The sequence below is a fragment of the Ciconia boyciana genome, chromosome 1, assembly GCF_034638445.1.
Source record: "Ciconia boyciana chromosome 1, ASM3463844v1, whole genome shotgun sequence".
Lineage (NCBI taxonomy): Eukaryota > Metazoa > Chordata > Aves > Ciconiiformes > Ciconiidae > Ciconia > Ciconia boyciana.
This window is the reverse complement of record NC_132934.1, coordinates 194,528,732-194,539,867: the sequence shown is the minus strand read 5'-3', so window position 1 is coordinate 194,539,867 and position 11,136 is coordinate 194,528,732.

Here is an 11,136-nt window from a genome sequence, read left to right as displayed (position 1 = left end):
CTTCTGCTCTGCTCGCATGCTGCAAACAGCTCCATGCAGAATAACTTCTCTGAGCCAAAGGTATCGATGACAGCACCTCACTCAAGATCTCTGCACTGCAGGCTGGCCATTAATCTGACTCCTGATACAGTCCTTACCTGGTCCTTATTTTCAAACCCATAAGCACTTAAAATCCTGTCAACTCAAAAGACTATTGTTCTGTGACTTCCTAGGCAATTACATCAAAGAGAAACACTGGAATAGACTAAGCCCAAATTCGCTCCTGCAGTAACAGCAAGAAACTAACTCTGGAGGGGTTTTGGTTATGTCATTTATTAATCCGAAAAACAGTGTGAGGATTAAATCCTGTAGCCCTTGGCGTCTTCTGTCATATCAGACATTCACTCAGCATCACTGTGAAATTGCCCAGACCGCAAGTTTCCTGAATATCCTGCCTAGATCAAAGTGATGACAAGTATTGGAGTGGGGTGAAGAAATTCTTTGGAAGATCATCGCTGTTCTCTTCATTATATGTGTTGCTAAATAACAGCCACTTTAGAAACACAGCTAAAATAAAAATGACAATGAATGTGAGTTGTCTTGGTTTAGTCTCCTGCACAGCAATGCATGTCTTTTTAGCTTCTAGTGAGATTTAAAGCCATCACCTTGCAAGCACTTACACAGGTGCTTAACTCCGTGTGTGCAAACAATACCATTGACTGAATCCAGTGGGGATATTCCAGGCACGGAGTTCACCACATGCATTAGTGCATACAAGACTGGCTCTTCAAGGCAGAAGGATTTTTTTATTGTTCTTCATTATAACCGAACTATGCTGTAGAAGCTAGTTTTTAAAAAATACCTTCAGAAAAACCCTGGTTGAAATAGCTGAAGTGCTCTACTGGGGATCATTTCAAGAGGAAGTTGATGTACTATCAAATATACAGGGAAAGGCAGAAGGAGGCGAGAGAAGGAGAGGGAAATTGTTCTTTGGAAAAGCCGCAACATCATTTCAAAGCCTTGCTATTGCTTCATTTGACAAGAGGAAATAATAACTGGTGAATTGATGTAAGATCACAGGAGTGAAGAGAACAAAGCTGTTTCCGTTTAACTCAAGCCTTACACTCAGGATAGCTCACTTAGGCAGAGGGACAGTCTGGAAGTTGCTACCAGCTTGGGACACCTAATTACCAGGAAAAGAAAGAAGGTGCATATGAAAGCAGCTAGCAAGAGAAAGCACATAGTAAGACACCCTTTCAAACTAAGGCAAAAAAACATTTAAATGCAAAAAACCCATCACGAGTTGTATGTAAAACAGTCTCTCCTCTGGAATGGGAGCAAAAAAGATGTAACAGAGGCTATGATTAAATCCCACCTAGAATTAAGAAAGACATAGCATCTTTTGGTTTAAAATGGTAGCTCCAAGAGTGGGGGCAACGGTCTGGACTCTCTGAAATTTCAAAGTCCAACTCCACAAGGTGCTATTAAAATAAATTTTCTTTAAGGTTCTTATAAGAAAGTAACCTTTTGTGGGGGAGGCTGGAGGAAGAGACCAGTCAGGTTGGTCTCCAGCAACCACCAGCAGCCACGCCATGGACATTTCTGCCTAGAGGAGTCCAATGAACGCCCATCTCCTACACTCACCAAGCCATAAACCACAAAATGCTTGTCAACACTCCATTTAATGCTTTTAGTACAACTGACTGAAAACCGTATAAAATACAGTGTGCCAGAGGAAAAGCAGAGAAATGTTTGAGGGCATAGCCACTAAGTTTATTAAGTAAAAATGTTCAGACAATCCTAGGAAGCTGGTTACGACCCACATTGCAGAAGCAAGAAAAAAAACCAAAAGCAAAAAGCAAACAGGGATGCCCACCTGTCTAGCCTGGGGAAAAATAATTTCTGGGGGACTGACTCAGGTTCAAACATATGATTTACACACGCCAATCTGAACCTCAAAGACTTTCCAGTTTCTCTGTCATCCGCAACATCCTTTCTCTAGTCACAGGGAAAGCCAGAAAATAACTAAGAAATCAAGCTATGCATCAGGAAAAAAAACATTTTCTGCCCAACACAAAATTGGATATTTAGTGCTGCAAATGTCACATGATAGCATTTTACATTGGTGTTGGTTGCTTACTTGCATAACAAAGGCTTTGGGGAAGGCAGATATTTTCTTTTGAAGACACTCACCCCTACCTTTATGCAAATTTAAAAAAAAGTAAATCTATTCATCCAGGGCTGGCAGGAAAGCAAAACGAAGAGGTACGGAGCAGCAGTTCAGCCTGACTGCCTGTCACCTAATCTTAAGCTAAATTTGACACAACTTGATTGAAAGTGAAATTAAATTTGAGTTTAAAAGCCATTAAGAACTTCTGAGTTCATAAGTGATGATTAACTCCCTGAACACTGTGAAGCCTCTGACTGTTCACGTGGGATGTGAGCCTCGTGCAGGCTGTGCTCCAGGCTTCGGGGAGCCCTGACACCCCGCAGCATCGCGGGGCTCCCCATGGGTACCACAGGCAGCTGGTAGAGAGGAGCCTGCCTCCCGCAGCCGGAGCAGGAGCTCATCCTCGGGCTGCGGCGTGGCAGCTTCTGCTGTGCTAGGAGTGCCTTAAATTTATCTTTGAATTTAAAAAGAAATGTTTGGGAGGAGAATAGGCTTTCTAATTCTAAATAATTTAATTCTTTGGGTAATACCCAATGATGTCAGTTTAACTCAGCTGCTCTGTGCTTCAACGTTGTAGGAGAGAATAGACTGAATCGGTAATAAGCTTGCTTTTGACAGGGAGAGTCTTCTGGAAGGACGTGTCATCAGAGAGCTCCCAGATGTAATGAGTAATTCCTGATTTTAAAAAATGCCTATTCCTTCCCTCTGCCCTGAGTGCTTGCAGCTGTGGAGGCAGCCGCAGGACCGGGCTGCCGGGGCTGCCCCGTGGCTCTCGCCATGCTCAGCCCGGTGAGCGGAAGGCAGCTCTGCCGAGGCTCCTCCAACCCCTCCGGAGCCCCCTGCACATCGGCCACCCCATGGAAGAGCTGGTGGGAGCACAGGAGAAATGGGGCTGGCTCTGAGACGTGTCCCCGTGCCACCGAGCCCTCCCTGCCGCCGGCCAGAGAGACAAAACCGGAGCTGCCTGGCTGAGCCGGGCTCCTTCAGAAACAAGATTAGCTCAAGTCCTGCAGTAATTAGTGCCAGCAAATGACATAACAGCTGGCTATCATAGGTGAAAATTGAAACCACAACTCCAGGAACACACCATTTCTAATACCTATGAAAGAGATGGCGGTCCTTTCCTCCCCTCGGTTAAATGAGTATTTTTGTGATGATACATTTGCAAATCCTGCTTAATTCTTCTCCCTTTCTGTGCCGCCTGCACCATCATCATTCCCACCTTCTACACAAACATTACACTGCGACTGCATCGAAACAGCTTTTCTGTGAAGCGCCTAATCTGTGTGTGAAACACGGCAAATATTCAGCTGGACCTTGGTAGGGTCCCTTCAGGGACCTTCAGCAAGTTTGTTCTTCCATCAGCAGCAGCAGCCACAACAGGAACGCCCTGCCAGTCAGACTAACGGTCCCTACCCCTGAGAAGCAGATAAGAAAAGAACAAGAGAGGAAAAACTGTAAAATCGGCCTTAAAGCCCTTGAACGACAGTTCCCATGAGGTGTCCGGATCCGGGGAAGGACTGATTAACAGAAGGGGAAGGGCAATATGGGGCACAGAGGGGCTAGGAGAAAAGGAGAAACGAAAGAAGCTAGATGGGAAGAAAATGATAAAAGGGAATTTTATAAATAATAAAGAGGGAAAATGAAGGGCAAGGAAGGAAATGAAAAGGAGGAGAAAAAACTGAGAAAAAGAAGAGGGGATAAAAAAGCAAAGACATGTAGAGAAACTCCAGGTTAGTATTTTAATTAGTTTGCCTTGCTGCATTTTCCCAGATACCATCATGCATGGGCACAGCATCACAATTTGACAGTTAATCAGCCATTTGGGGATTCCTCATAATGCTGTATTAATATTACCATAGCGCAGTGAAGCCTTCCCACAGCCTCCCAGCTCCGGCAGCACATCCTACCGGCCTCATCCTCACCCTTTCGCATGGGGGAGAGGCAGCAGAGCTGCATCTCTTCCACCTTCCTAAAGCCACCGGCAGCCGCAGCGTAAGGTCGGTCTCTGCCTTTCTGAATTCCCTCCGTGTTGCAGGCGCTGCTGGGGAGGGGGTTACATGCAGAACAGAAGCAGGAAGGAAAAACTGAAAGGGAAGGATGGGATTTGTGAGACTGAGCCAGCGGTCACTGAGAAAAAGCCACAACTTTTGGAAAACCTGACATGGGGACAGGCTCGCCCAATCCAGGAAAGGAACCTCAAAGGGCAGCCTCAGTAATTGCCAATAACCGACACCGCTCCCAGCGCTGCAGGTGCAGGCAGGGAGAGAAGCCTGCCTGAAAAGGCACAGCATATTTTGAAGGGAAAAGAAGGGTAAAGCTAATTCTGGAGAGGAGATGGTGGTGCTTTCTGGGTGTCCTCATAGAAGGCTGGAGTGTGGAGCCTGATCCATAGTCCTGGAGTCTGGAGAGCAACCTGGCAGCAGGGTTGGACACAAGGGGAGAAGTTTGTGGCCCTTCAGACTAGAGAAGGTGCCGAGCCTCGCAGACCTGAGCTACACACTGAGGCCATCTGTGGCTTTCAAGATCTGAACTTTGGTCCCAATATAAAAAATAATTTTACCAGTATTTCTGTAATGGAGGCAAAACCTGTTTAGGGAATTTGGGACACTGGATACCTGAGTGTTAAAATAAATATTAACCCACTTTGCCTTAAGTATCAGCGCTACGTTCTTGGACTTCTGTTTTGGTGGCTGCAACACCCTGACCTACTCAGCCATAACCAGTCATGGGATTCCCCTCTACCTGTTCTTGTTGCCTTCACAGATGGACAGATCTCCTGCTCACTAGCTCAGATCGCAATGACACAGTCTGCTGATGCCAGCCCTGTGGAGGTGTACCACTACAACACACCTTTTCCTAGGAACCCCTCGCAAGTCTCTAAGTGAACACAATATATAGAAGGCACAGCGTCCGCCTCACAGCAAAGGAGGAAAGAGACAAATTTAGAGCCTGAAAAATAACAAAAGCAGCCTTCTTCCCCCAGCCCTAATGCGGAAAGAAAAATGCACTTCACAGCATTTGAAAAACTACTGGTGGAGTGGAGATGTCACCTCTAGAAGCCGTGCTGCTGTGCCAGTTACAGCTTACTCTCCTCAGCTGCAGCTGTGACACAAAATTCATGTCTTGACCACTTCATCTGACATCTGAGGAGAATTTTTACAAACACATGTTGGCAACAGCTACGAGTAATAAACCAGACTTACATCAGCATCACGCTTGCTCTTCCTGACATGGAGCTGTCACTGGAAGAGGGGCTTAAGTAATAAAACTTCCCTTGGAGATGCATCTGCGCATCCCTGAGAATGCTGATGATGCTCAGGGAGTATCCCCCTAAGTGGAGACAGAAGAAAACTCCCCCCAAAAAGACTGACCCTGCAAACTCTGGTTTGAGACACTGGCAAACTTGCTTGTTACAAGTGCACCCCTTTCATAGTTTATGAAATATTACCTCCTTCCACGTCACAGCACTGAGACAGCCTCTCAGTAACAGCTACATGGGAAAACAAATGCAAATATCACGACATAGCTTACTTACGGTACCAAGTGTTCATCTGAATCCATAAAATAATCACACTTGGTGATTTTCTCCTATCTAAGAATAAGACATGCCTGAGAGAGTGAAATAGTAATTGGATTATGCTGGATTGAATGTTTTAGTGCTACTTTATGCTATTATAAAATTGACATGATTATACAAATGGAAAGCATAAAATCAAAAGTATTAAACTGAAGTTCTTGTAAATTTAGTACTTCCCTCTCCCTGCTCCAGAGACCTTGAAAAAATATATATTTTTCTAAGTTGCATTATGGCCAAATCCTCTCCCTCAAGCCTGAGGTACTAAGAAGGGACTGTACCTGGGAACAAAGAGGAGGAAAGATTTCCAGCACTGTGCTTAAGGTTTTATGCATACAATTTCCATTAATCGAGCTAATATTTACACTCAGAATTTCAACCTTGAAGAAATGAATTGTATTCAGAAAGATAACAGTTTATAAAAAAAAAGTCAATAACCAATGAACCGCATTTTCATTTTCAGTGTTTTATTTAAAGAGTTATTTAAGGGGAAGAAAATAATAAGATGAGCCTCTGGCCACTGAAGACTGAATCATTTTATAGATGTAGATGCAGTTAGTCAGCTGAACAAAACAGTACATGGCACAGTTACAGTTCAGAGACTGATGGGAACAGAGACATCATGTGAAATAATTTTCAATATATAACTTTCTGTTTAATAACAAAGAAACAAAAAAAAGAGCAAACTATGAACAAAGGCAAATAATCAGATAGTCAAGAAAACACACATTGACCACAGCTCAGTGAGCTGAGTGTTGCAATGAGAATTCCTAAAAAAAAATTAATCTATGGTATTTTCAGAGAAAAATGTGGTTTCAACATTTCTTTTTGCAAAAACTCAGATAATTTCCTGAGTGCAAACCAGTACCAGGCTTTATGATTCATAGCACGCAAACAAAAGAGATGAAACCACCTGAACATGCAGCTGTAACACTTGCACTGGAATTAACCAGTCACCAGGTATTTTTCTGCAGCAGAGCATCAGGCATACCATCTTGATATAAGCAAGTCAGAATAAATTGCTTACACACTGTAAGTCTGAAAAGTCTGATAGTCTGTTCAAAGTGGCCAATTATGTGCTTGGAAATGCATGTTTGTGCTACCTTAATCCCCACACTTTTCAGTTTGGGTTAATAGACATGGAAAGTTCTTACTCTGTTCTTTTCCATCCTCACAGACCCTACAGTTACAGTAAGGATCCTGAGTAAAGACAGATTTTATAAAAGGGTCTGGAGAGGGTATAAATAGGCTTGCTTAGGTTTTATTTAATAGACAATCCAACATGGGTACATCTCCCATGGGGATTTTTTTTCCAAGGCATCACTGAAGTATCACATCTCAATACTTTTGCCTGTTGCTTTGTAAAGGAGATGATGCTGTGGAAGAGTTGGACTGGCTGCCTGTCTAGCTCTTAGAATCTCTGTGAAACATTGGCCTTCATGTATACCCTGGCACACAAGATGATGGTAGAGTGTGGGCAATGCAGATGATACACTTGTGAGATTCCCTACCGACATGATGTTGTACTCTTTTACTCCTTCTTCTCCTCCCCAGCTTGGGCTCAAGGCAGTGACAAAAGATGGGTTAAAATGCTGCTTCATGTGGGAATAGCTCAAGCGTCTTCACTAATGTAGCTGACAACGAACTAGGCAGGAAAATATTGCCAGTTGCTCGTATCAGTGACTTTCTCTCCTGCATCTCCATGTGATGGGTTTCACTTTCCTCGTGTACAAAATCAGACCCTTCACTTGTTAATACTATTACATCCTTGTCCTACTGCTATAAATGAGCACTGCCATCTGTGCCTGGTAATCCTTTCTTGCATGTGTCCAGCATCCCCTTACAAATCTGTGTTTTTCAGATAGAAGCAATCTATAGTAGCACTGCACTCTACTGCATGTCACCTGATCCCTGTTTATTTAATAAAGAGTCTGTATTTGGAAACCACTGGCAGTAATTTAACAGTGAAGGACTATGGATTTAGGTATTATGGATTTACGTAAGTGGAGAGAAAACCAGTCTGGTTCATGCTTAAATGATTATGTTGAGTCCTGCCAATTCAGCCGGGGGGAAGCTCCTGCTTCATAACTCCTCTGCTTGGCCCGTGGGACATTTGCCACAGAGGGGAAATTGGAGCTCCTTGCCTCATATTCCCTCCTGAGGACAAAAAAGCAGAAGAGATGGAACTAAAATAAATCTGTTTTCATTAAAACTTCAGCATTGTAAACAAGGCATCTGAATAATAAAATGGATTAAGTTGCACAATTTTAGCCAAATGGAATGGTGTACTTAATTTTGTTAGCCACAGCTGCAGTTTTGGCATTGTAATAGTTAATTTCTTAGCTTTTGATTTAACATCATTTTAACAAGCTTCCCCTCTCCCCACCTCTATTACTACCTACTTTTAACCGCAGAGCCTGAAAAAACCACAGAGAAAATGAAATATCAAAGCAGGTATGGAAGCATCATCGGGTCCTGAAACAGAAATCAATAACTTGATTTCACATTAGTTTAGACTGTCATTAAAACATCACATCCATTTAGAAAAGACACAGCTGCCCAGCTTGGAAGAGCCATTCTAAACTGCCAGAAGCATCTCTCCCCACCCGTGCTTCTTCTGCGCTACCACGCATGCTTACACGATGCATGCCGAGAATCCAGTTCAGAAAAGACAGCCAAAAAAATGCAATGGCAGAATGGCTAGCTGGCAGCAGGTGAGAGACGAGAGAAAGGAAAACTGTGTGAATAAATGCAATAACAGCATCCACAGACAAAGTTCGGGGGCAGGTGGGTAATGTAATCTGTGTAAGGGCAGAAAAAAGAAAGTTGTCCAAGAGATTAGGGCCGCCCCAAATTGGTGCTAAAATTCTGATGCTATAGAAATCCTGAAGAAGATACAGGTGTGAGAGTGGAGGCAGTGTGTGGAGAGCTGTGCAGCAGCACAGCCATGGCACGTACAGGTATCTGCCACAGCAGGCAGGGCTAGCAAGCGGGCCACAGCCCCACTGGCTATAGCTCTGCCATGTTTGCTCAAATTTGTTAGTACTCTAATCTAAAAATAGCCCAAATGCAACTAAGCAGAAAGTGTAGTGGTATAACCTGGCCTAACTTAAGGAGAGGACCCACCTGAACTGGGGTATAGGCAGACAAACCTCATCTAAGTCCCCATAAATAGACCCCTGCCTCCTTTCCTGCCCTGCTTAATGCTCTGAACATAAACATCAGGCATGTCGCTGTTCAGTTGGAAACTACCCCAAATTCTGAACCTTGGTCACCCACGGATGCCCAGAAATCTCTCTTCTGAGATGATGAGGGATGCTATCTCTTACAGCCACAGAATCACAGCACCGCTGAGGCTGGGAGGCACCTCTGGAGATCGACTAGTCCAACCCCCTGCTCAGAGCAGTGTCAGCCAGAGCTGGTTGCCCAGGACTGTGGCCAGTCAGGTTTTGAACACCTCCAAAGATGGAGACTTCACAACCTCTCTGGGCAACCTCTTCCAGTCTTCAAGTCTTCAACCTCTTCCAGTCTTCAAGTTCAACCTCTTCCAGTCTTCACCCTTACAGTAAAAAGATGTTTCTTATGCTCAAGCAGATTTTTTGAGAAGAGTCTGGATCTGTCTTCTTTACACCCTCCCATCTTGTATTTATATACATTAGTAAGATCCCCCTCTAAACTGAAAAAAACCACAGAGAAGTATCATCACAGCGTATGGTCATAGAAACATCACCCGGGAGTCAGAAAACAGCTAAAGCCACGTGCTGCGTAGCGTGGATGTGGCCAACCTGCTCCAAAAGAAGCTAGCCCTAGCGTGCTCTCATCGTAAGCAACTGCAGCCCACTGAAATATGTACATCCAACCCACTGAAGTTGGCAAGAGTTTCCACAATTATTTCCAGCTACAGCCTCCCCTATCTGGTTTTACAATGCTCAGCTCATCAAGTTACCGGGGCGGCATATACAACCACAGATAGCTGTGGGATCACAGGGAGGCCTCCAATATTTCTAAATTTGGTTTCACAGATTTAATACTTGAGAAAAGAATGGGACAGAAAAGGTAAAAGACAGTGCAAAATAGCCTGCAGCCTCACAGAAAGGATCATGAGAATTTGAATTGCAGTACTAAAATGTCCCGAGCAGGATTTGCTAACTAACCTCTGGCTGCAGGACTTCTTCTCCTGCAGCTGCTTTCAATAATAAAGTCTCAATGCCTATTGTTTTGTTCCTTACATACAAACAATTCCAAGTGGCTGCTTTAATTATGCTGAATACAAAGCTGCAATGTCTGTGGCCAGAATTACTTCTGACAGCTACAGGAGTTGCAAAGCCCCAATCTCGCAGGCCTCCAGAATTTAACCTGTCTGCAAATAGAAGCTTGCACAGCCCCAAGGTTCTTCTTGCTGGGATGAAAACAGACAAAACGATGTTCACTTTGCAACACCTTTCAGCTTAAAAAGGATAAAACTTTAAAAACCCTTCAGAAATCCAAAGAATGGGAGCTCTTGGCTGCTAGCTGATAAAATGCAAAGAAAAGAACGGCAGCTTGTTTGCTATTTATTTTTGTCTTCAGAACAAAACAAAACCCTCTACAACTGACTTCAGATCTAAAAAAATAAGGAGGGACTGTGGGTAAATCCTGAATTATTTCCTTAAGCCAAACCAAACAAACATGATATAAAGAGAACAAGTGAGACAAAAGGGAATCCATAAAAATTTCAAAGCAATATGGAGCCACTTGTGAGCTAAGGTTTGATCTGTGTCATGATAATGTAATGCCAAAGTAACTCCAACGACATCAACAGAATTACTCTGGCTTTATACCAGCATGACTGGATTCATAATCTGGCACTGAACATATTTTTATTGAAGCCATCACTGCAGTTGCTACACTCCTCAGGTTTATAGAGGTTTTAAAACTGTTCAGTGAGCTGTAGTTATTTCCAGGATATGGATATAGTAAAAGATATTATCCAAAATGCTACAGGCCAAATCTGATGTAACTTTGTACCAGTTACTGACTGACATGAGCTGTGCAACTGACCTATGTGTTGTGTATATCAGTTAGGACAAGACGGATCTGTAGAGTGTTCTCATCTCCTTGCCAAAGTGCTAAACAATGTAATGAGAACCGTCAAAATTAAATGTGAGGTCACCAAAGACTCAGACTTGGGACTGCGAATATCCCATCAGAATCCTGTCCTCCAGCATGTGACTGAAGCTAGCCTAAAGTAAAGACCATGTTTTGCTCAGTGAGCTTCTGGGGTTTTTCTGCACTTCACGCAGCGGAAGCCTGGGCTTGACTCAGGGGGTCCCTTCCCTTCTGATGAGGGTGAGGGTTCTGTGTCCCTCAGCCAAGAAGCTGATTGAATTCCAGTCTATGAAAGCCTTGATGTGCAAGAGATTTGGAAGCC